Raw genomic sequence first — 26,581 nt, 5'->3', positions numbered from 1 at the left:
AGTCGGACTCCCAACCACTGTGCCACCAGGGAAGCCCCCCTCTAACTTTTGAGTGTCTATTTGTCTTTCAAGACTTGACTCTAGTGTAATGCAGTCTTCCCTGTCTGAGGGTATTCTTTCTCTACCAGGCAGAGCAACTGACCACCACCCTCCATCCCTCTATTCCAGCACTTCTTATCACTTTGTATAGTCATTGTTTGCCTTGTCTCAAGATTGTCAGGTCCCATGTTGTTTTCTTCTAACTTACTAGTTGGGTGACTTTGGGCAAATTACTTAACCACTTTTTACCTCCTTTTTCCTTCAGAAAGGGGGCTGCTTATGTCATATATCCTTGCACTTCAAAAAATAAAGGGATGTAGATAATGTCTAGCCTGGTGATGCCAAAAAGAGGCTGTACATGAAATTCACAACAGAGAAGGGAATACATCAGAAGTCAGGACTCAAAACTAAAGTGAATCAGGAAAATGAAGCCTCTGAGATCCCTGGAGATACTGGGGAAGACCACAAGGGTTGGCGTTCAAGGCAATCTGATTAAACCTTGAAGAATCAGCTTGTCCCAAGAGACTGAAAGATTTAAGGTTATCTATCCAAGCAATAGACATGCACACCTGTGTCCCCTATTATTATGCTATTGGTTATATCCTGATGTTCTCCATTCTCCAGCTTTGCCCCAGGAATTAACTCTAACTTTTCTCATGCCTTCTGTCAGAGTAAGTCAGTAGTGGTTTAAAAAAAAAAAATAAAGACACTGGTCAGGGTTTCATGAAGTTTCATAAAACTCCCCTGGGTAGATGCAAGTGACTCAGCACTAATTCAGCCAGACAGCAATCTCTTTAGAGTGCAGCCCAAGCACTGGTTCTGCCCCTGCACTTTAGGTAGACAGAGGAAAGAGGTCATTCCTCAGACTACAGACTGGCCTAGATATACGCCAGGACTAGAAACAGTGAATCTCAGTCTCTTCAGCTCCTATAATACCTCTATACCTTGATCTAGCATTACCTTTATATGATAAGCAGATATCATATTCTGAGGTTGTTACACTGATATTTCCAAATCCATTAAGCTGATTCCACTTCAGCCGTTGTAGTGTCCTACGAAGGATTATGGTCACTTTCATCTTATAGTTTCTGAAACGTCCTTAAGAGGTGAGCCATGTGGTTAAAATATGAACCTTTGAGGTCTCTGAATTAAAGGGATCCCGATAATACTATTGTTCACCCAGCCTCACAAAAGTCACATCATAATTAATGAGGAGCTCAGTGACACCTTTATATTCGCTATCCATGACCTAAACTATTATGCACAACCTCTCTTCAATGTGTAAAGAACAGCTATAGATCCAACAACACCATAACACATCCTTTGCTACATGATATGTCTTTTTCTAGGGCAGAATGGAAACAGTTAAAGAAGGCAGGCCTTCGATGAAAGACTTAGCACATCCATTGCTCAGGTCCTATGGACATGGGCTTTCTGGCTTCCTTGAATGAAGTTCACATGTTCCTTAAACTCCACAAAAATGCAAAACGTTTTGGGATGGCATCTAAGAAAAATAGAAGTTTTTCCCCTGAAATGGTCTTTTAAAATCAATAATGATTCTTGACCATTTTCTTGGTCAGTTTGGAAACTTGTCACCTTCTCCAGGTTTGAAGGTCAGTTACCTTTTCCAGATCATGACATGTTGCTTCTTGCTAATATTTTCAGGCAAACAATACATAATGTTATGTATATATATATATATATATATATATATATATATATATATAGGGGTGTGTGTGTGTGTATATATATATATATACATATATAGTTAACATCTTCTAAAATAACATTTCGCTAGAAATAGAAAAGATGGTTTCATAGGTGGATAGTTCATGTTGAACTTTCATAGGTGGATAGTTCATGTTGAAGGTTTGTAATGATGTGAATCTTGAGGCTTTCAAGCAGTTGATGACAAAGTCTATCAATCACCTGGAAAAGGTAGCAGACAGGTGGGAGGCTTCATAGAGGAGAATTTACTTTCATGAGTCCAGCATGGTCTAAAATTAGTATCTTTAGCTTTCCAGGCTCAGACTCCATTTTGCCAGCACACTGAAAGCTCCTCCTTCCATCATGGGGCGGGGCACATGGGGGATTCATATGAGCTAAGCTCACATCATCATTAAATAAGAGTGAATAAAGATGCAGATGTAGAGAATGGACTTGAGGACACGGGGAGGGGGAAGGGTAGGCTGGGACAAAGTGAGAGAGTGGCATTATGTATACCCTACCAAATGTAAAATAGATAGCTAATGGGAAGCAGCAGCATAGCACAGGGAGATCAGCTGGGTGTTTTGAGTCCACTTAGAGGGGTGGGATAGGGAGGGTGGGAGGGAGACACAAGAGGGAGGAGATATGGGGATATATGTATATGTATAGCTGATTCACTTTGTCATAAGGTAGAAACTAACATACCACTGTAAAGCAATTATACTCCAATTAAGATGTTTAAAAAAATAGAGTATTATTTCTCTCCCATGTAAAATAAGTCCAAAGTTGTGAACCATGGCTGGTGTAGTGGTTACACTTATCACCATGGACCCAAACTCTATCTCTCTACTCCACTATTCCTATCATTTCCTTCCATTATCAGGGCTGCCTCATTATTCAAGATGCCCAGGATATCCACATTCCAGGAAGCTATACAGAAGAAGAGGTAGAGAGCAAAGAATGAGCATGGGAGTTGTTGGTCTTCTTTTTAAGGAACATTTTGGAAGACCCATTAACAATGATTGCTTACATGTCACGAATAACTGAAAATGAGGCCTGGGTATTTAATATTTTACTGATTCCACCTGGAATAAAATTGGGCTCCAGTTAGTAAGGTAGAAGTGGAGAATGGAGATTATTTCATAACTAATATCTCTTCCACAGATATATGAATCAGAATATCAAGTTATTGATTTACAGCAAGAAATGTTACTGTGTTATATTAAGGAATGGGAAGAACTGGGATGAAAAGTCAAGCCATTAAGTAGGAGCTGCCTGCAGATATACAAATGGAAATTACCATGAATTGATCCCAGTCAAAACAAGTGACCACAGTTAGAGGAACAAGACAGAGCAGAAGTCAAAGCCAATAAATAAAGCAGGACAAATAAGGAAAGGAATGTCATTGTCACAGTACATTAAGGAAGCAGAAGCAAGAAAACCAAACCAGATCAAAACTCAAAGAATGTATAAAGGGAATAGATTTGCAGAGGTAAAAGTAATTGTGCTATAACAGTTTCTCAATCTCAGTGCTATTGACATTTTAGTTGAATAATTCTTTGCTGTAGGGAACTATCCTGCATTGCAGCATTCTTAGCCGCCACCCACCAGATGCCAGTCATGACCATCAAAAATATTTCCAGACATTGCCTAATGTCTCCTGACCTGAGGAGAGCCAAATCACCCCCTGTTTGGTATCACTGTGCTAGACTTTTTATTGTTCTAACAGTTTTTGTAGTTCCAACTCTGAGAGTTCCTTAAAGGCAGAGTTACTGCTTACATTTCATGTATCTTATCTCAGCAGATGTGGTTCTCAGAAGCACTGATGGTGGCATCGAGGAGTTGGGGGTGACCTAAGAGATCTATCACTAGGGAGGGGGTCAATAAAGTGGTGTGGATGCATGCTCTGGAACCCTAGGCAGCAGTTAGAAGCAAAGAACTGGATGGATATACAGCAACATGAGTATAACTTTAAAAATTAAGGGAGATCTATAGAGTAATGTGCATAGAAATTTAAAATACAGATACACACAGAAAAACATACAGATTTTACAAAGATACAGACCTATTGGAGGACATATAGGAAACATACAAGAGTGAGTGCCTATGTCAGGGATTGAAAATAATAAGGGGAAAATAAAATTAAATTAAGGCTAAAGCTTTAAATAGTACAATGAGTTAGTATGCCATGAATTGAAGAGTATAATTATATCAGTTCTCAACACTTGTTGTCCAAAAAGAAAGAAAGAAAAAATGACACTGGATATCTCAAATTCACATTTTCACTAGATGGTTAACATATTGTCATGGTGGAGGCCTTCTTGGCACTGAGAAAACTCATCATCTGTGGATAAGTTATGCAGCAACTTGCTGATAACTTCCTAAGTATGATACAACTCTAGGCTTTAAGTTATGTGAATAATCAAGAACTAATGACAGGAGGTGAGCTGAACTTCTACAAGACTCACTGAGCTCCATTTTGATCATTTTAAGTAATCAACAATTTTGTCAACATTCTTCATGTAGAATCTACAGTCTTCCTTCCTGAACTGGACACAGAGCATTGGCATATCACTCTTTGGCCTGATAGAGCAATTGTTTCCACAAAACTCGCTCTCGAATAATGAGGAGGGTCCAAGACTCTAACTGTTGACCGACAGTAGCCCCTCTCAGGTTAGTAGGTGATGGTAGAGATGACGTTTCAGCCACAGATGGCTCAGTTGTTGAAGCTTCTCCTTCATTTTGTGATCCTACAGTGACGCTGTGCTGCTCCTTTCTTAAGCCATTCATTACAAATGGCCAAAGGCATTGTTACATGGCTTCATCATAAACTCAATATGCAAGATCAAAGAATGGGAAAGATCTCCATGAATTTCAGTGCTAATACAGAGGTATAATTTTGCAAGAGTGACATTAACACCCACAGCAGGCTTTGATGGTCCTACGGTAACTTAAACCTCTGAATGGTAGCTGGTTGTTGCAGACAATGGATGTACCACTCATATCCCTTCAAGAAAGGACTCCTGCCCAGCTGCAAAGCCTGTGATTAGTAGAGAGCCTCTAGCTTTTACCTCCTTTAGGACCTCCCTTAAGCATTACCCTCAAGGTCTCACTCTAGCCAGGAAAGACACCAGTCAATGATTAAGCAAGGCAGTGGGGCCTTACCATTTCTGCCCAGTGTGAGACTTCTCTAAAAGGCAGTCTCTGCTCAAAAATCCCCCCACAGAATTAACAGAGTTTTCTCAGTTCTGCATAGTTATCTGATGCCTCCCATCTGCCAAACTCTATTTCTTCTCCTTTTATTTTGACAAGTGTTTTCCCCCCACCAAAATCTTTAAAACTTCTAACTCCATCTCAGATCTGCTTCCTGGAGAATCCTATTTGTGACAAGGGTGGTGCTGATGAAAGTGTCATTTACATATTTTCATATTTCTGTGGAACTTGGTAAGACTCTATCAGAGGGGAAGTCTGAAACAAATCCCAAAATCATATTAAAAATGTGTGTATGCATATGTGAATTTTTCTAAAGACATCTTAGCATTTAAAAAGAGTCCTTTGAGATTTTTCTTGTTTCTTGAGAAAGGCCTGTATCGCTATGAACTTCCCTCTTAGAACTGCTTTTGTTGCATCCCATAGATTTTATAAGGTTGTGTTTTCATTGTTGTTTGTCTCGAGGTATTTCCTGATTTCATTGTTGACCTACTGGTTTTTAAGTAGCATTTGTTTAGTCTCCATGTGATAGTTTTTTTTCTCATTCTTTTTTTTTTTCCTGTAGTTGAAAAGATTCTAAAAGGTGTCTGTCACATAGAATGATGATTGTCAACCCTCCCAATATTCACCCTTACCTTCATTTTTAGCTGAAAACGGAAATGTCAGAATAAAGACTTCCCTATCCACCTTCCCTTGCAGCAAGGCATCAACAGATGACCATGTTACTAAATAAGAAAAAGAGATTATCTCCATCCTCTTTCCATCAACATGATGGCTGGTGTTTGACCAGCCATCTTGGAATATGAGGTGGAAATCAAGTGCTGAAGATAACAGGAAAATAAATTAGAATCCTTGATGATCATGGAGATGACATTCTAGTTACAGATTGCTTAGGTTTACAGGAAAAATAAACTACTACCTTGTTTAAGCCATAGTTATTTGAAGTTTTGGTCACTTCCAGCTGAATTTAATCCTAACTGATCCAAGGTCCATGACACCAAAAAGGTTAAAAACTATGCAATAATTACTTAAATTAATCTAATGGCCAAAGGCATTGTTACACGGTTTCATCATAAACTCAATATGCAAGATCAAAGAATGGGAAAGATCTCCATGAATTTCAGTGCTAACACAGAGGTATAATTCCTTGAGGTCAGAACTATCTCTTGTTTTACTATACTGTATAACACTATACCTGGCATCTCGTTGAAATTCAGTGTGTATTTTGATCTTGAAAAACATATGGTAAATATCTGAGCCCCATGTATTGTTGGGAGCTGCACGTTTTGGCCCAAATTTTTCCATTTAATTTGTTTCCAAATTGAATGAAAGTCTCTCAGGCTATAAATCCCAGGAGGTGGGCTTTTGTCATCAAACTGTTGAATATGTCCCAAGATATCTATTTTAACCTCAGAATCTGGTCTGGTTCCAATATTATTTCAGGGTTGATTTAAACTGTATACAATTATCCAGCTTTTTAAAATGGAATTTCCTTTTTATAATGGAAAAGATGTTCCCTTTATTGAATCTCTGTACAACAATTGAGCAGATGACAAGCAGTCTGTTCCAAGGTAGGGCTTTGGCTGGGAAACTACCACACATTAATGAGTGACCCTTTTCTCTACACTGGCCAAATCACAATAGCCTAGGAATTCAAAAGAGCTTAAATAAGAATATTGAATATGGGAACAGATGTATATGTATAACTGATTCACTTTGTTATAAAGCAGAAAGTAATACACCATTGTGAAGCAATTATACTCCAGTAAAGTTGTAAAAAAATAAAAAAAGAATATTGAAAGTTGATATCTCATAATAATCACAACAAAGAACAATTCAAAGTTTCAAGTTTTGGTATTCACCCACATCTTATTCTCAATCTATTTCCCACTATTCCACTAAATATCAACTCCAAGTTACATATGAGGCTTAAAAATCTCCCCAGTTTTCTACTGTTGAATCCACATATGCCATTAGGATAAAACAAGCTCAGTTTGAACCAAGAGTCTCTGGCTAGTTTTATATCTTATGGGGAAAATCTGAAATGTGAGTAAAGCAATCATTTCAGTAAAGGCTTTGGAAATGAGTACCTTTCCTTTTATGGCAAATTGTTCCAGTCACTTCTCTGTTCTCTGGCAAGTCTAAATGACAGCTTAACCGCTTTTGTATTTTGTTCAAATCTTGGATAAGAAAAGTTATTCAAGGACATTGATCTAATGTTTGAAGTTCCAGCACTTTCCCCAGAATGAATTACAACCTCTGCAAGATGCAGAAAGAAAGTTACAACCCCTAATGTCTTAACTTCCTTCCATGCCACCCTGGTCACCACAAAAGCCTCTTGAGGCTGGCAGGCTGTGTCAGCAAAGTCTCACAAGTTTCTGCCTGTGCTGACTCTGCCTGAGGATTCTAACAGGGCAGCCATCCCAGAGCCTCATCAATTCTGTCATGTTTGGCTGCGGTTCATCCTGTGCTGACACAGACCTGAAGATGTGTCAGCCGTGGCAATGTTGGCTTCTTGGAATCTCACATGGTGCTTGTGACCAGGCTGCAGAAATTGCCAAAGAAAGCCTTGCACATCAGTTATAATTTTAAAGAGAGGGAGAGAAAATTGCACAGAACTGCTTAAGCAGGCCACACCCTTGGAGAAGCAGCGTGGAGCCAGGCTGACTGGATTTGAATCCCAGCTCTGTCATTATTCACTGTGTGATCCTAAATAAGTTACTTGCCTCTCCATGCCTTCCTTTCCTGATCTGTAAAGTGAGGATCATAGGACCTAACTCTTAGGTCTATTATGAAGACCAAAGGAGTGAAAATTTGTAAAGCAGCTGGAACAATGCCTAGCACATGGTAAGAATTACATAAATGTGTGGGACTAACATATACACACTACTATGTATAAAATAGATAACCAACAAGGACCTACTGTAAGCACAGGAAACTATACTCAATATTTTGTAATAACTTATGAGGGAAAGAATCTGAAAAAGAATATATATATGTATATATACATATGTGTGTGTGTGTGTGTATATATATATATATATATATATATATATATATATATAACTGAATCATTTTGCTGTACACCTGAAACTAACACAACATTGTAAATTAACTATACTCCAATTTAAATAAATAAATTATAAATAAATACATTTTTGTTTGTTTAACCCATTAGAAGATGCATCCGAGTCCTAGTTTCTTACACAGAAATGGGTCTTTAACTTCTTGTATGGCTTCTCATAAGATTTCAGTCCTGTTTTTAATTCCCAATATAAAATGTATCTCACATAAATAAGAGCCAGTGTAGCTCATTTCAGCGATTTCTACAGTACCATCAATGAATAAGGCACCGGGCTTTGCAGAGTGTGGCATGGCAGGTGAGCCACGATGCCCACCCTCAAGGACGTTATAACCTAATAGGAGGAATAAGAAATTATGTGATCTTAATCAAGTCACTTAACCTCTCTCTCAGAGCTTGGTTATGCATGTCCCTGTCTATAATTAATCTCAGAGGTATCTTCCATCTTTAACAATTTATAAACCAAATAACTTAAAAGGCTGAAAGCAATAAACTACAGGAGAAATACAAAGTATTATGAGGGCCCACAGGACAGAAGATTATTTGTTAATGTTTCTTCAGGTTTAGTTATAATATTACACAGACTGTCTCACCTTAAATTGTTGCTCCTTCTGTACTAATTCAAATTGTTTAAGGCATGGTGATTAGGTCTGGGAAGTATTCTTTAGTAAAAACCAGTAGAATTTAAATCATGAGGTATTCTCAAATTTTAATTCCAGAGCTTTCAGTTATAGAGTTTATGGAGTAGAAGTTCTTTTCTTAACAGTGACAGGGAACGTTTTGCACCTGGCCTAAGCCATACACGTCTCTACCTTAGGGAATCTACGTTGCTCTGACTCTGGCTCTCGCCAACATACGCAAGAGCTCTGGCCCACGGTAAACTCCCTGTCTGGGGCATCCTCAGGCAGGGTCTCACATGTACTCGACCTCCAGCCTACTCACCACTGTCCAGGCTGCTCCCCCAGACACTGCTGTTAATCTGCTCAGCTTCACTCCTTAGACCATCTGCTGTGCTTATCGGGATAGAGCCGTCTCCCCGTACTCAGCTGGGACCAGCATCTTCAAGGCATAATGTTCACTGCGATGCTAATAACAGTTTCACCAAACACCCAGGCTGCCTTGTGTTGCTTCCACCTGGAGGACCCCTCCCTGGAGGTCCCTCAGATGCCACAGTCCAATACAGGTGTGCTCCTGGTCTGCCAGGTATCAAAGTTTGTGTTCATTATAGCACAATGGGAGGAAATCAGCACTCCCACTCATGTGAAAAACTATTAGAATGGTCCCCAAAAGGAATGTGTCTTGGGTCCAAAATAATTACAAAGTTCTATTGGGTGTTAGTTACACACTGCTCTTCCTCTCAAGGACCCAAATATGCTGTCAATGATTCGGGGATAATCACCACCCTGCACTAGCTGGGTGTACCCTTCCAACGTGAAAGCCCTCGCTAGCAGGCCCAGCTGGCCTTGACAGGCTTCTTGCTTTAGGATGAGACCTCCCTGGGAAGGCCCTTCCCTCTGCACATAGACCTCTGTCAGGACATTCACCAGTTCCCTCACATGCCTAGATGTTTCTTAAACTTGGCAGTGAAGACAGGTTAAGTCCTTTACCAAGAATCTCCTCAATCCTCAGGAAATAGCCTTGAAATGATATTGCTCAAGCTTTGAGATAAATACTTGATATAAGTCAAATCTTCAGGTAAACCTCTAGAGAGGCAGCTGGACAAAATTAAGAGGAAAGAAAAATGTAAAGGAAGTGTGGCATCTTGCTACTTATTCGTCCAAAATCCATCCTGCCCTTCTTCCAAGTTATGAGAGTTTAGTAGGGCTTGCATTTGCCCAGCCAGGACAAAATTACCCAAGCTCCTTTGCACCCAGGAGGCACCACATGGCTGAGTTCTCGCCAACTGGACATGATTGAAAGTGAGGTGGGTAACACTTGTGCCATTTGCTTAAAATGCAATCTATACTTCCCTCCCCCTCCCCCCACACTGAGAGTAACCAAGCTTCAACCAAGGGAAAATGAAGCAAAGATGTGGAAAGGAAGGAAGGAAAGAGGGGAGGGAGGGAGGGAGGAGGGATGGAGAGAAAAAGAGTTACTTTCTTAAGCTCCAAAGTCTGTAGACTGAGATGAATACCTACCACAATTGCTTGTTTAGAGACAATGTTAATAATACTGTATTATATACTTTAAAGTTGCCAAGAGAGTAGATCTTAAATATTCTCACCACACACACAAAGGTAATTACATGAGGTGATGGAGCTGTTAACCATACTGTAATAATTTTACTATATATGTGTAGCATATATATATTGTACACCTTAAATTTACACTTTATATGTCAATTAAATCTCAATAAAACTGGAGGGGAAGAAAGAGACAATGGTGGAGGCACACAAGCTAGATCAACAACATAAGTGTAAGGATATCTCTTGAGAGAAGAAAACCTTTTTCCCTGTGAGCTGAATATTTATGTTATCGGTTCTCAAACTTCAGTGTGAATGTGAATCACCTGGGAAATTTGTTTATATAGATTCAGAACTTCCATCCCCTAGGATTCTGATTTCAGTGTCTTTGGTGGAAGGCCGCCACCACAGCTGCAACATTAAACACCCAAATATATTTTCAATGGCTGGAAATAATAGGATCATTTATTATCTCCCAGCCAAACTTTACTTCTAAGATGCTCTTGTGAGAAAATAACATTTCCTATATTTTCTTATAAAAAGTATTTTCGACAGAGTATGAATTGTTATTTCAAAATTTTTATAACTTTCTTGTTTACAGTTCTTCTTATGATCAAAACTACAAAGAAATATCATTGAATCATCTCCCCAAATTGTTCTACATTCCTAATTATAGAAGCCTAATTATGAGGTTCCCTCCACCTCTCTCTGCCTCAATGACCAAATCATTCATGGAAAATAAAACTGTGTGATGTTTAAGACCTTTTGATATTAGAACCATGATAATATGATATTAGTCCATATTAGAACCAGAGACTTGACATATCATAAGCTTCCTATCTAACCACTTATTTTGGTACAACTTGTTTATAACTCATTAATAAGATATGCTGCTGATTTGGTACTTGTCTCAACTTCTAAAGTTCATGGTAGAGTAGATTTAAGCCATCACTCACCCAAGGCAGGGTCCTGCAAGTTACCTCGACCAGGCTTTCTCAAAGTGTGGTACCTAGACCAGCAACAGGAGCAGCAGCATCACCTGGAAATGTGTTAGAAATGCAAATTAAGCCCCAGCCCAAACTACTAGGGGTCTTTCAGGTAGTTCTGTGGTTCACGAGAGTTTGACAGCCCCACCCTAGACTTCTCGCTCTTTTCTGCTTTTTCTGAACAGTAAGCATAGCCCATCACTGTACTTCCCTATTTTTCCTGTCAGTCCCATTCTTTTCCATATCCCAGTCCAATCCCTTATCATATTTCACCCATGCTATGGAAGAAGCCTCTGTATGGTTTCCCTGTCTTTAATCTTGCTCCTTCTGCATCCAGCCTTCACAAAGAGTGAAGAGCTAGCCTTCCGAATGCTAATTTGCACATGAATTTTCCTAACTAAAGTTCTTCAAATGCCTGCAGGATAAAATCCAAACACATTAACTTGCTGTCATAAAAGCCCTTTATTATCTGGCCCGCCTTCAAGGCGGTATACCTTGAAAAGCAACACTTCTTTCCCCATTCTCATGTCTCTTGACCCTTGCATATATTGTTCCCTATGCTTGATATGAATCACTTAAACTGGAAACTTGGATATATAAAATAATATTATTCTCATCTATTTACTAAAGCAGAGTTTCTTCTTAATCTTCCTCACTCCAACTACTGCCCTCATCTTATGCACAATGTACACAAAAGCAAAATTCTATTTATTCATATAGACTCAGTAAAGTCTCACTTCCTCTGAGCTTCCCATGATCACTCGCAGCAGATTCAGTTGCTCTGTCCTTTTAGCTCCAATGCACTCTGTAAAAGAGCTATTCTAAGGCCTCTCTTGGACCATTACAGTGTATAAATATGATGTTCTTTCTATTAAGAACAGAGACGATGTCTTGTTCCTCTCCAGCACCTTTGGACCACAGTACATGGTCCAAAGACACTAAATGATATTGTTGATTGGTAAAACCAATGAATGAATGAAGGAATAAATGAATATCAAATAATACGTGGTAAGGAAAATAGCTTGGGCCTTGAAGTCATTTACAACTTGGATTTCTATTTTCTGCTATATTACTTTCCAGGTTGCAAACCAGTGGCCAGCAAGAAAATATTTTCCAAGGATGTGTCTTATTTGGTCAGCACAGTATTTTAAAACAATTTAAATGATTTTAGTTGAGTCATGTACCCCCTCTCCAGTATCTAGTCCCCCCCATCCATTTTTGTCTTGCTTCTACCAGACTCACCCATTCATGTTACCATCTGGGCTCATGAAGGCATGTGAGTCAGCCACCAGCCTTATCTGCTTTTCTGGACCCTGACTCTCAGCTCCTATTTCTCAGCTATAGCTCTTGCACTCCATCCCAATTGCTGCCCAAGTCCTCCCCTTCACCTTCCACTGGTATCCTTAGATATGTATGTAGACATTCCAGAACTCTCAGCATCTCTCTTTGTCACTCACCTTGGGCCTCTCTGGCTGAGTTTTTAAATCCACTGTTTCTCTAATTTGATGCCTTCTCACGGTCCCAGTTTAGGGTTCTCTTATCCTCCAAGGCATGTAGGGTGATCTTTAGGGCACAAACACCAGCTCTGGCACATTCAAACTGGGTGACCTTGGAAGAGTATTTCTAAGCCTCAGTTTCCTCATCTGTAAATGGAAAATCATAGCTTCCTTGTAGATTTGCTGGAAGAATTAAATAATGAGAAAGAAGATAAAACTTTGACTGTATAGCTTTGGCAAACTAGAAGGTCTTTATTAAATTCTTTCTTCTACAAGCTGGTTAAACCAACACTAGCCCCAATAGCATAACTAAAGAGGTATTTATTAGTGAGCTGCTCTCGAGTGTTAGTCTGTTAAAATACATTATTCAATGAGTCGTTACAGAACAACAATCATAAACTGAGTTAAGCACTATTAGTCTCATTTTACATAAAAGGAAATTGAAGCTCAGAAAAGTTAACAAGTTTGTCCATCATAATAAATGTTGTATATCAGTAAGGAATGCTTTTGGCTACAAGCAATGAGTTTTTTTTTTTTTTATCACATTATAAGGAATCAGAAAGATAACCCCAGGATTGGGTCAGTGATTCAACCAGATAGAGGTGCAGGTCAGAGTCCTGGCATCTTCTTGTTCTCTGCTTCTTGGTCAGAAGATAACTACAACCATTTTATCCATTTACAGATGCAATACAGGAAGAAGATGGGCTGGTGGCAAAAAAGAAAATGACTTTCTTTTTTTTTTTTTTTTTTTTTTATTTTTATTTTATTTTTATTTTTTTATTTTGTTGTTGCTTTATAACAAATTTAATCAGTTATACATATACATATGTTTCCATATCCCCTCCCTTTTGCGTCTCCCTCCCACCCTCCCTATCCCACCCCTCCAGGCGGTCACAAAGTACCGAGCTGACCTCCCTGTGCTATGCAGCTGCTTCCCACTAGCTATCTACCTCACGTTTGGTAGTGTATATATGTCCATGCCGCTCTTTCACTTTGTCACAGCTTACCCTTCCCCCTCCCCATATCCTCAAGTCCATTCTCTAGTAGGTCTGTGTCTTTATTCCTGTCTTACCCCTATGTTCTTCATGACATTTTTTTTTTCTTAAATTCCATATATATGTGTTAGCATACAGTATTTGTCTTTCTCTTTCTGACTTACTTCACTCTGTATGACAGACTCTAGGTCTATCCACCTCATTACAAATAGCTCAATTTCATTTCTTTTTATGGCTGAGTAATATTCCATTGTATATATGTGCCACATCTTCTTTATCCATTCATCCGATGATGGACACTTAGGTTGTTTCCATCTCCGGGCTATTGTAAATAGGGCTGCTATGAACATTTTGGTACATGTCTCTTTTTGAATTATGGTTTTCTCAGGGTATATGCCCAGTAGTGGGATTGCTGGGTCATATGGTAGTTCTATTTGTAGTTTTTTAAGGAACCTCCATACCGTTCTCCATAGCGGCTGTACCAATTCACATTCCCACCAGCAGTGCAAGAGTGTTCCCTTTTTTCCACACCCTCTCCAGCATTTATTGTTTCTAGATTTTTTGATGATGGCCATTCTGACTGGTGTGAGATGATATCTCATTGTAGTTTTGATTTGCATTTCTCTAATGAGTAAAGATGTTGAGCATCCTTTCATGTGTTTGTTGGCAGTCTGTATATCTTCTGTGGAGAAATGTCTATTTAGGTCTTCTGCCCATTTTTGGATTGGGTTGTTTGTTTTTTTGTTATTGAGCTGCATGAGCTGCTTATAAATTTTGGAGATTAATCCTTTGTCAGTTGCTTCATTTGCAAATATTTTCTCCCATTCTGAGGGTTGTCTTTTGGTCTTGTTTATGGTTTCCTTTGCTGTGCAAAAGCTTTTAAGTTTCATTAGGTCCCATGTGTTTATTTTTGTCTTTATTTCCATTTCTCTAGGAGGTGGGTCAAAAAGGATCTTGCTGTGATTTATGTCATAGAGTGTTCTGCCTATGTTTTCCTCTAAGAGTTTGATAGTGTCTGGCCTTATATTTAGGTCTTTAATCCATTTTGAGCTTATTTTTGTGTATGGTGTTAGGGAATGATCTAATCTCATACTTTTACATGTCCCTATCCAGTTTTCCCAGCACCACTTATTGAAGAGACTGTCCTTTCTCCACTGTACATTCCTGCCTCCTTTATCAAAGATAAGGTGACCATATGTCCGTGGGTTTAACTCTGGGCTTTCTATCCTGTTCCATTGATCTATCTTTCTGTTTTTGTGCCAGTACCATACTGTCTTGATTACTGTAGCTTTGTAGTATAGTCTGAAGTCAGGGAGCCTGATTCCTCCAGCTCCATTTTTCGTTCTCAAGATTGCTTTGGCTATTCGGGGTCTTTTGTGTTTCCATACAAATTGTGAAATTTTTTGTTCTAGTTCTGTGAAAAATGCCAGTGGTAGTTTGATAGGGATTGCATTGAACCTGTAGATTGCTTTGGGTAGTAGAGTCATTTTCACAATGTTGATTCTTCCAATCCAAGAACATGGTACATCTCTCCATCTATTTGTATCATCTTTAATTTCTTTCATCAGTGTCTTATAATTTTCTGCATACAGGTCTTTTGTCTCCTTAGGTAGGTTTATTCCTAGATATTTTATTCTTTTTGTTGCAATGGTAAATGGGAGTGTTTCCTTGATTTCACTTTCAGATTTTTCATCATCAGTATATAGGAATGCCAGAGATTTCTGTGCATTAATTTTGTATCCTGCAACTTTACCAAATTCATTGATTAACTCTAGTAGTTTTCTGGTAGCATCTTTAGGACTCTCTATGTATAGTATCATGTCATCTGCAAACAGTGACAGCTTTACTTCTTCTTTTCCAATTTGGATTCCTTTTATTTCCTTTTCTTCTCTGATTGCTGTGGCTAAAACTTCCAAAACTAGGTTGAATAAGAGTGGTGAAAGTGGGCAACCTTGTCTAGTTCCTGATCTTAGTGGAAATGGTTTCAGTTTTTCACCATTGAGGACGATGCTGGCTGTGGGTTTGTCATATATGGCCTTTATTATGTTGAGGAAAGTTCCCTCTATGCCTACTTTCTGCAGGGTTTTTATCATAAATGGGTGTTGAATTTTGTCGAAAGCTTTCTCTGCATCTATTGAGATGATCATATGGTTTTTCTCCTTCAATTTGTTAATATGGTGTATCACGTTGATTGATTTGCGTATATTGAAGAATCCTTGCATTCCTGGAATAAACCCCACTTGATCATGGTGTATGATCCTTTTAATGTGCTGTTGGATTCTGTTTGCTAGTATTTTGTTGAGGATTTTTGCATCTATGTTCATCAGTGATATTGGCCTGTAGTTTTCTTTCTTTGTGACATCCTTGCCTGGTTTTGGTATCAAGGTGATGGTGGCCTCGTAGAATGAGTTTGGGAGTGTTCCTCCCTCTGCTATATTTTGGAAGAGTTTCAGAAGGATAGGTGTTAGCTCTTCTCTAAATGCTTGATAGAATTCGCCTGTGAAGCCATCTGGTCCTGGGCTTTTGTTTGTTGGACGATTTTTTATCACAGTTTCAATTTCAGTGCTTGTGATTGGTCTGTTCATATTTTCTATTTCTTCCTGATTCAGTCTTGGCAGGTTGTGCATTTCTAAGAATTTGTCCATTTCTTCCAGGTTGTCCATTTTATTGGCATAGAGTTGCTTATAGTAATCTCTCATGATCTTTTGTATTTCTGCAGTGTCAGTTGTTACTTCTCCTTTTTCATTTCTAATTCTATTGATTTGAGTCTTCTCCCTTTTTTTCTTGATGAGTCTGGCTAATGGTTTATCAATTTTGTTTATCTTCTCAAAGAACCAGCTTTTAGTTTTATTGATCTTTGCTATCGTTTCCTTCATTTCTTTTTCATTTATTTCTGATCTGATTTTTATGATTTCTTTCCTTCTGCTAACTTTGGGATGTTTTTGTTCTTCTTTCTCTAATTGCTTTAGGTGCAAGGTTAGGTTGTTTATTCGAGATGTTTCCTGTTTCTTAAGGTGGGATTGTATTGCTATAAACTTCCCTCTTAGAACTGCTTTTGCTGCATCCCATAGGTTTTGGGTCGTTGTGTCTCCATTGTCATTTGTTTCTAGGTATTTTTTAATTTCCTCTTTGATTTCTTCAGTGATCACTTCGTTATTAAGTAGTGTATTGTTTAGCCTCCATGTGTTTGTATTTTTTACAGCTCTTTTCCTGTAATTGATATCTAGTCTCATAGCATTGTGGTCGGAAAAGATACTTGATACAATTTCAATTTTCTTAAATTTACCAAGGCTTGATTTGTGACCCAAGATATGATCTATCCTGGAGAATGTTCCATGAGCACTTGAGAAAAATGTGTATTCTGTTGTTTTTGGATGGAATGTCCTATAAATATCAATTAAGTCCATCTTGTTTAATGTATCATTTAAAGCTTGTGTTTCCTTATTTATTTTCATTTTGGATGATCTGTCCATTGGTGAAAGTGGGGTGTTAAAGTCCCCTACTATGAGTGTGTTACTGTCGATTTCTCCTTTTATGGCTGTTAGTATTTGCCTTATGTATTGAGGTGCTCCTATGTTGGGTGCATAAATATTTACAATTGTTATATCTTCTTCTTGGATCGATCCCTTGATCATTATGTAGTGTCCTTCTTTGTCTCTTCTAGTAGTCCTTATTTTAAAGTCTATTTTGTCTGATATGAGAATTGCTACTCCAGCTTTCTTTTGGTTTCCATTTGCATGGAATATCTTTTTCCATCCCCTTACTTTCAGTCTGTATGTGTCTCTAGGTCTGAAGTGGGTCTCTTGTAGACAGCATATAGATGGGTCTTGTTTTTGTATCCATTCAGCCACTCTGTGTCTTTTGGTGGGAGCATTTAGTCCATTTACATTTAAGGTAGTTATCGATATGTATGTTCCTATTCCCATTTTCTTAATTGTTTTGGGTTCGTTATTGTAGGTCTTTTACTTCTGTTGTGTTTCTTGCCTAGAGAAGTTCCTTTAGCATTTGTTGTAAAGCTGGTTTGGTGGTGCTGAACTCTCTCAGCTTTTGCTTGTCTGTAAACGTTTTAATTTCTCCATCAAATCTGAATGAGATCCTTGCTGGGTAGAGTAATCTTGGTTGCAGGTTTTTCTCCTTCATCACTTTAAGTATGTCCTGCCACTCCCTTCTGGCTTGTAGAGTTTCTGCTGAGAGGTCAGCTGTTATCCTGATGGGGATTCCCTTGTGTGTTATTTGTTGTTTTTGCCTTGCTGCTTTTAATATGATTTCTTTGTGTTTAATTTTTGACAGTTTGATTAATATGTGTCTTGGCGTATTTCTCCTTGGATTTATTCTGTATGGGACTCTCTGTGCCTCCTGGACTTGATTAACTATTTCCTTTCCCATATTAGGGAAGTTTTCAACTATAATCTCTTCAAATATTTTCTCAGTCCCTTTCTTTTTCTCTTCTTCTTCTGGAACCCCTATAATTCGAATGTTGGTGCGTTTAATGTTGTCCCAGAGGTCTCTGAGACTGTCCTCTGTTCTTTTCATTCTTTTTTCTTTATTTTGCTCTGCAGCAGTTATTTCCACTATTTTATCTTCCACCTCACTTATCCGTTCTTCTGCCTCAGTTATTCTGCTATTGATCCCATCTAGAGTATTTTTTATTTCATGTATTGTGTTTTTAATCGATGCTTGATTCATCTTTAGTTCTTCTAGGTCCTTGTTAACTGTTTCTTGCATTTTGTCTATTCTATTTCCAAGATTTTGGATCTGGGAAATAGAATCTTGGATCATCTTTACCATCATTATTCTGAATTCTTTTTCAGGTAGAGTGCCTATTACCTCTTCATTTGTTAGGTCTGGTGGGTTTTTATCTTGCTCCTTCTCCTGCTGTGTGTTTTTCTGTCTTCTCATTTTGTTTATGTTACTGTGTTTGGGGTCTCCTTTTTGCAGGCTGCAGGTTCGTAGTTCCTGTTGTTTTTGGTGTCTGTCCCCAGTGGCTAAGGTTGGTTTAGTGGGTTGTGTAGGCTTCCTGGTGGAGGGGACTAGTGCCTGTGTTCTGGTGGATGAGGCTGGATCTTGTCTTTCTGGTGGGCAGGTCCACGTCTGGTGGTGTGTTTTGGGGTGTCTGTGGACTTTTTATGATTTTAGGCCACCTCTCTGCTAATGGGTGGTGTTGTGTTCCTGTCTTGCTAGTTGTTTGGCTTAGGGTGTCCAGCACTGTAGCCTGCTGGTCGTTGAGTGAAGCTGGGTGCTGGTGTTGAGATGGAGATCTCTGGAAGATTTTCGCCGTTTGATATTATGTGGAGCTGGGAGGTCTCTTGTGGACCAGTGTCCTGAAGTTGGCTCTCCCACCTCAGAGGCACAGCACTGACTCCGGGCTCCTCAATTTGGGATGATGTGTTGTCTATTCATGTATTCCACAGATGCAGGGTACATCAAGTTGATTGTGGAGCTTTAATCCGCTGCTTCTGAGGCTGCTGGGAGAGGTTTCCCTTTCTCTTCTTTGTTCTCACAGCTCCTAGGTCTCAGCTTTGGATTTGGCCCCGCCTCTGCGTGTAGGTCGCCGGAGGGCGTCTGTTCTTCGCTCAGATAGGACAGGGTTAAAGGAGCAGCCTCTTCGGGGACTCTGGCTCACTCAGGCCGGGAGGGAGGGAGGGGCACGGAGTGCGGGGCGAGCCTGCAGCGGCAGAGGTCGGCGTGACGTTGCACCAGCCCGAGGCGCGCCGTGCGTTCTCCCAGGGAAGCCGCCCCTGGATCCCGGGACCCCGGCAGTGGCGGGCTGCACAGGCTCCCGGAAGGGCGGTGTGGGCAGTGACCTGCGCTCGCACACAGGCTTCTTGGCGGCGGCAGCAGCAGCCCCAGCGTCCCACGCCTGTCACTGGGCTCCGCGCTTTCAGTCGCGACTCGCGCCCGTCCGTGGAGCCCCTTTAAGCAGCGCTCTTAATCCCCTCTCCTCGCGCACCAGGAAACCAAGAGGGAAGAAAAAGTCTCTTGCCTCTTCGGCAGCTCCAGAGTTTTCCCGGACTCCCTCCCGGCTAGCTGTGGCACATTAGCCCCCTTCAGGCTGAGTTCTCGCCACCAGCCCCAGTCCTCTCCCTGCGCTCTGACCGAAGCCCGAGCCTCAGCTTCCAGCGCTGCGTGCCCCGGCGGGCGAGCAGACAAGCCTCTCGGGCTGGTGAGTGCCGCTCGGCACCGATCCTCTGTGTGCGGATCTCTCCGCTTTGCCCTACCCAGGTACGTGGGGAGTTTCTTGCCTTTTGGGAGGTCTGGGGTCTTCTGCCAGCGTTCAGTAGGTGTTCTGTAGGAGTTGTTCCACGTGTAGCTGTATTTCTGGTGTATCCGTTGGGAGGAAGGTGATCTCCGCGTCTTACTCTTCCGCCATCTTACCCGGAACCAGTTCTGTGAATCTTAACACACGTATAAATTCATGTAACTACCCGAAAATGACTTTCTCCTCGTGTTGTTCTGTCTTTTCTAGGAAAACATTTCCTAGAAATGCCCTGGAGCCTTCCCCTTACAGCTTAGTGGACAGAACTGGGACATACAACTTCTTTGGAAGAGAGTCTGGGGAAGCTGGAATCTTACTTTCTCAGCTGCTCTGTGGGAAGTTGGGGAGAGGAAAGGAAGCTGGGAAAGGCAGTTGGGTGAGCCAAACACGTGTCTGCCACAGGTGGATTGGGAGAACAAGGATTCCATGCAAGCCTGTTAGGTTTCAAAGGCTACATCCCTGTCACTAGTCTATACTATATCTTGTTACATGAATGTAAACTATTTTATAGGAATGTAACATGTTAGTAAAAAAAATCCAAACTGTTTCTATTTCCATTCTGAACTCTTTCAAAAAAAAGCCTGATTTCTCTCTCTGGTGACCTACAATAAAAATGGCATGTTTTATTAAATAAACCATTGTACCTTTATGGAATAGAGATATTAACTTTCTTGAAAATATGTTTTCCCTTTGATATCAAAAATATAAGTGATGTTATAAAGCAGGAGTCATCAAATTGACAACTGACTTCAGATAAATTTAAATTGGAGGAGGATGGATTCTATGCTTTTAAAAGATCCATTTTATATTTTTGATCATACATTCATGTAACCTAGGTAACATGTTTCCACTACATCTTTCAACCAAATATGTCTTCAACATTTTCAAATTTCAGCCAGAATCTTATTCCAAAGGATTTTTGTGTTTGTTTGAAGACTACGGTTGCATTTCAATTTATTTTAGCAATCCACTGACATTTATCAAAATGTGAATATATAGAAGACTAGAATATTTCAATCAAAATTTTTAAAGATACACATTTACTTATTAAATCAATTTCACTTTTGAAATTTAATTCAAATCCAAGTTTTATTTCAGTTAAAATTGCTAGTCACTCAGTTTTGCAGGAAATAACTGTATTTGATTTATTAAAGACAAAAAGACATGAACGTCTGTTTATCTAAAAATTAGCAAAGAGGCTAGGTTAATTACTTTAGGGCATAAGAGAACAACCTCCTCTTTTAGTCTAAAAATTCACCATGATTAACTATACTAGTTGTCAATGATGGAGTAGTTTCTCTGGTTTAGTATTTCCCATTTTGATTTATGGAATCACCTTTTCTCTGTTATGAATATATAAGGAAGGGGTGGATTATAAATATTGTGCTTAGATTTGTCATCTAAAAACAAGACATTTATAAAAGAACACTAAAGCAATTTTATCTGCAGGGGTGCTAAAAACTCTGCCATTAAAGAAATAAAAAACCTTCAAGTATCTGATAGAAACAGTTTATACTGGAGATGGTTACAAAATACTGACTGAATGCCAAGTATGATTAGATTATTGACCTCAGAACTGCCTGATGAGGGGTACTAGTGTAAGGCTGCATTCATTAAACTGCATTCAGCTCTTTGCAACAGAAAACCAACTAAAAGTAGCCTCACTATATAAGAATGTATTGTTTCACACAACCAGAAGTTGAGAAAAAGCAGTCTAGGGCTGCAATGGCACCTGAGTGATGTCATCAGGGACCCAGATCCCCAAATCTTAATGTACAGGCCTCATCCTCATGGTCACAAGGTAGCAGTTTTGACTGCCAGGTAATCAGTCTCATTCTAGGTGGGATGAAGAAGGAAGGGAGGTGTGAGGTCTGACCAGTAGTCCTAGGAACACCACTGTGAAATTTGATAACATAATTTTAAGACCATCAATTCTAGTCCCCTAATTTTTTCTAGTGAAAAAAAAAAAACTCAAATGCTTTGTGAGATCAAATGGTTTTCCCTAGGTGGCCCAGCTAGTTATACTTAGAACAAGAGTAGGTCCTTTTAGTCCTTGGGCTAATGTCATTTCTATTGTACCCGCTCCTCCCCTCCCCAACTTTCTGGCTATTGGGTAGGCTTCCTTTGGAGTGCTAAATAATGATGGCACTGGAGACCACGCTATATCCTGAAGGAGAAGGGTAAGGAGAGGGTTGAGTCACTGACTCATGAAAACTTTTACCGTATGACTACCAGATCAGCGGAGCATCCTTCTCTATAACCCCACCCTTTTCTATCATCCAAAGAATCAGCTCTTGGCTCCTTGGCATCAAAAGACAGAGCATAGGGCTTCCCTGGTGGCTCAGTGGTTGAGAGTCCGCCTGCCGATGCAGGGGACACAGGTTTGTGCCCCGGTCCGGGAAGATCCCACGCGCCACGGAGCCGCTGGGCCCATGAGCTGTGGCCACTGAGCCTGCGCGTCCGGAGCCTGTGCTCCGCAACGGGAGAGACCACAACAGTGAGAGGCCCGCGTACCACAAAAAAAAAAAAAAAAAAAAAAAAAAAAAGACAGAGCATAAAGAGATCTTGAACAGAGCAGTGATCACAATTATGATGACCATGGTGGTGAAGGTGGTGGAGATTATATGGTAAAGGGAGTGGGAGATGAGGAATTGGTGTGGAGGAAAGAGGATCCAATTCATTTTAACATGGAAAGGTTCTTAGTATCTATTTTTCTTAGCTTTGTGCACCACATCAAAGCACAGAGATGAATGCAAAGGTCTTATTTGACATCCATTACTACATAAACAGAGAAGAGAGCTCATAATTATCATTGAAATTATACAGGTGGCCTAATACTTTAACCACTACCAAGCAGATTAAGTAGTTCTGGTTTGACTGAGTACTGAATTCTTGTTGTCAGAATAACTGGGTCGTGCAGCCCGATAGGATGATTATTGTCTGAGAGTGGAGCCATGTAGTCAGAATTCTACTTGAAGAAGCGGAAACCCATCCTGCTATGTGTGACGGCAGATGGCCTCAGCATGCCTTCATGCTTGGTCAAATATTATTAATCTATGACCAAAGAAGCAGGTGGCAACCAGCGACCGCATGACTTCCTTCACAAGTCACCGAGCCACAGAAAAGTATGAATTGTATCAATGTGTTAGACTCTCCATACTGCTTATTTTTAATAATTGTACTTTTTAAGCAAATGGAAATGAGGAACTGACATTTTATCACCGTTTTCCTGATGTCTATGAAGGGCTCCGTAGAATATTTAAGTGAATAACCCCTCACTCAAAGACTCACTGTTCAAACGTAATTCTAAAATAGGACATTAACTCCACATTTAAAGAAAAATTCATTAAATCTGAGTAGTTCATTGCCATGAAAGGCATGTGATTATATTTTATAGCATGAATAGGAGTTTCCACAGTATAAAGCATTCAGCCAAACATTTTGCAGATTAACATGCATTAGGAATGTAAATTATTCTAAACCAAAGACTATTTCCTTTGTGGTTCACTTCTGTGCAGCCCTAGATATCACCCTAGGGCCTGATACATCAATATCTCCTTGAATCTTCCTGGAGGAAGGGTCCTAATAGGCCTCAGCAGTTCACACTGGTATATTCCGGTAAAGCAGTTAAAATACCAGCATCGCAAATTAAAACCTTAAATTTATTACCTACAGTTATTAAAATGCCATTGTCAGATGTTACTCAGCAACATCCCAACAGCTTTCCTTTCATATTATTATTTGTATTACTTAAAGCCATTTAAAAACGAAATCCCATTTCAATTTATCTTTGTGTTTAGATTGGTGGTCTAGCTTAAAAAGAAAAAGAAGCAGGAAAAAAAAAAAAAACCCTCAATCCCTTTACAAATGAAAATTGCCTTCTTGTGCTCTGAACTAATTTAATCTGAATTGTTACCTCTGCAGAAGTTGCATTCCGAAGAGAGAAATCTCATCCCAAGAGCTAGAGGGGTAACAGCTTTATTTTACTGATGCGTCTGGTGCCCTAATTCATGAGACTCTGAAACTCCGGACTTAACCACTCATAGCTCACGGCCAGCAGCGGCTCCCTTTTATTCAATAAATTCTGCAGTGGCAAAGCAATATGATAATAAGCTCAACCCAGAGGAGCGTCCAAGATAAATACCGAGCGACGACATAAAGCTTTAGGAATTGGAAAGGAGCAGCTGTTGGAGATCACGGGAAACTTCCTGGAGTTGAAGTTTGGGAGGTAGGAGGGAGGGGAGTTGGAGAGACAGCACCTTTATTTCACCCAGTTTGCAAAGGGAAAACACAGCCTTCCAAAGCAAACAGCTCTGAGTCTTAAGTGTAACTTTTTTTTTTTTTCCCATGTGCATGATGCCCTAAATCTGTTTATTTGTGTTTCAGACTCACCGCTGCAAAAAGAAACACGTGGTTGTTAAACTTTTATATTTGGAGCAAAATACTGAATGCTCTCTTAGATGAATCCACCCAATATCTGTTTCTCTGTTATGTATCAACAGAAGGCTTCCACATGGATGCCTTTAGCTCACTTCTTTTCCTCTCCCCACACAGAGCAGCCTTATATTTGGGATTTAGAAACCAGGTCCTGGCAGGTGTTTTAAACAGTGTCAACATTTCTTCAGTCTATAGGGGATTAGTTCCTTGCACTCTGCCTCTATAAGCTTACCTCATAACACAGGCAATTAGGAAACTCCATTTAACCAGATTGTGGTAAAATATTTCATCATAATTTGCTTTCTATTCCAACTGGATTGAAGGAGGACACATGGAAATCACTGTGAAACTTTTCCCCAAACCTAGACCTTGAATGAAGCGTCCCAGGCAAGTTTGTTCCTGCCTGAATGTTTGTTTCGTAGCCCTTGCTTGTTTCTGTCCAAATAAAGCTGTTGGACAGGTTCCTGTTTAAAAGCCTTGGTAAACTCCGCTTTTAGCAGCAATTCCAGCACCTACTAAAGATAATTCAGACCCACACAAAGTGCACGTGAAGGTGAATAATTGCAATGTTTCCACCTCCTGTAGGCAAGATAAACAACTTATCATTATGATTGATTAATTCCGTGAAACTACTGAAAACATGATGAACTCGGAAGCAGCTTAGATATTAAGTTAGGAGATATTTGTTGTGCTTTAGCTACCAGGGTGAGGGGTTCCCCCCCGCCCCCCTTTTTAATTAAGGAAGTCTACATGCACCCATGAATTCAGGATAGTCAGGACTACAGGTCATGGTCTAGAATCATGTCTCTCCTCACCTTTGCCTGTCACGGCAGCTTACAGTGAAGGTGCCCTCAACAGAGAATGAGGAACTTAAGAAGACACCAGATGGGTCCAGTGCATCTAGGAGAGCAGATTATGTTCATTGGTTAACAGAAGATCAGTGAGGTTGTAAATATGACGGGAGGTAGCTGCTGAGATTAGGATTGTTAAATCATCTGCCAGTTGCTGGTTCTGTAATCTCGGACGTGTCCGAAGTGAGGAAACTGCTATAGTTTCCTCATCTGTGAAATGTGGACAAGAATACCTTGTAAGCTTGTTGTCAGGAATAAATAAGCTGATACACAATGTACTCAGCATGGTGTCTGGTTCACAGAGGGTGCTTTACAAACCTTACCTTTCCACTAAATCAAAGAACACTCCCTCCCTGTAGTAGGCTGAAAAACAAACCCTCCCAAAGCTATCCATATCTTAATGCCTGGAACCTGTATATGTAAAGTTTTTTCTAAAAAGAGAAATACGGGGCTTCCCTGGTGGCACAGTGGTTGGGAGTCCGCCTGCGGATGCAGGGGACACGGGTTCGTGCCCCGGTCCAGGAAGATCCCACATGCCGCGGAGCGGCTGGGCCCGTGAGCCATGGCCGTTGAGCCTGTGCGTCCGGAGCCTGTGCTCTGCAACAGGAGAGGCCACAACAGTGAGAGGCCCGCGTACCGCAAAAAAATAAATAAATAAATAAAAATAAAAAGAGAAATATGATTAAGGATTTTGAGATGAGATTTTCCTAGATTATCTGCGTGGGTCTTAAATCCAATCACAAGTATCCTTGTAAGACAGAGGCAGAAGGAGACTATATACACAGAAGAGAAGGCAGCAATGGCCACAGAAGTAGAGATGGGAGTGATGCAGCCACAAGTCAGGGAAAGCTGGCAGCCACCAGAAGCAGGAAGAGACAAGGAGGGATTCTTCCCTAGATCTCCTGGAGGGACGCAGTCCCACTGACATCTAGATTTTGGCTAGTGAAACTGATTTCAGATTGTGGCCTCCAGAACTGTGAGAGAATAAATTTCTGCTGGTTTAAACCACTAAGTTTGTGGTGATTTGTTACAGAAGCTATAGGAAACTAATACCATCCCTAACTTCTTCAATGTCACACACTATGGTACCAGATAGTGTTCACCCTCCTTTCAAGGACACCAGCAATTCTTTTCACTGTCCACAAAGACAACCATCTTGTTTATGTCATGAAATGAAGCGCACTTTGGTTGGCACACCCAAATAAAAAATGTCTGTTTTCCCTTTAATTGCATATTTTTCACCTCAAAGTAAAAAAGAAAACCCTGGGTAGTTTGTGATATATGACACCATAGGTTGTGCTGGTTAGGAGGCATTTATGCATGCTACACAACTGGATTC

Source organism: Mesoplodon mirus (assembly GCF_964341445.2).
Source record: "Mesoplodon mirus genome assembly, chromosome: 6".
Lineage (NCBI taxonomy): Eukaryota > Metazoa > Chordata > Mammalia > Artiodactyla > Ziphiidae > Mesoplodon > Mesoplodon mirus.
Note: the sequence above shows the minus strand (reverse complement) of the source record.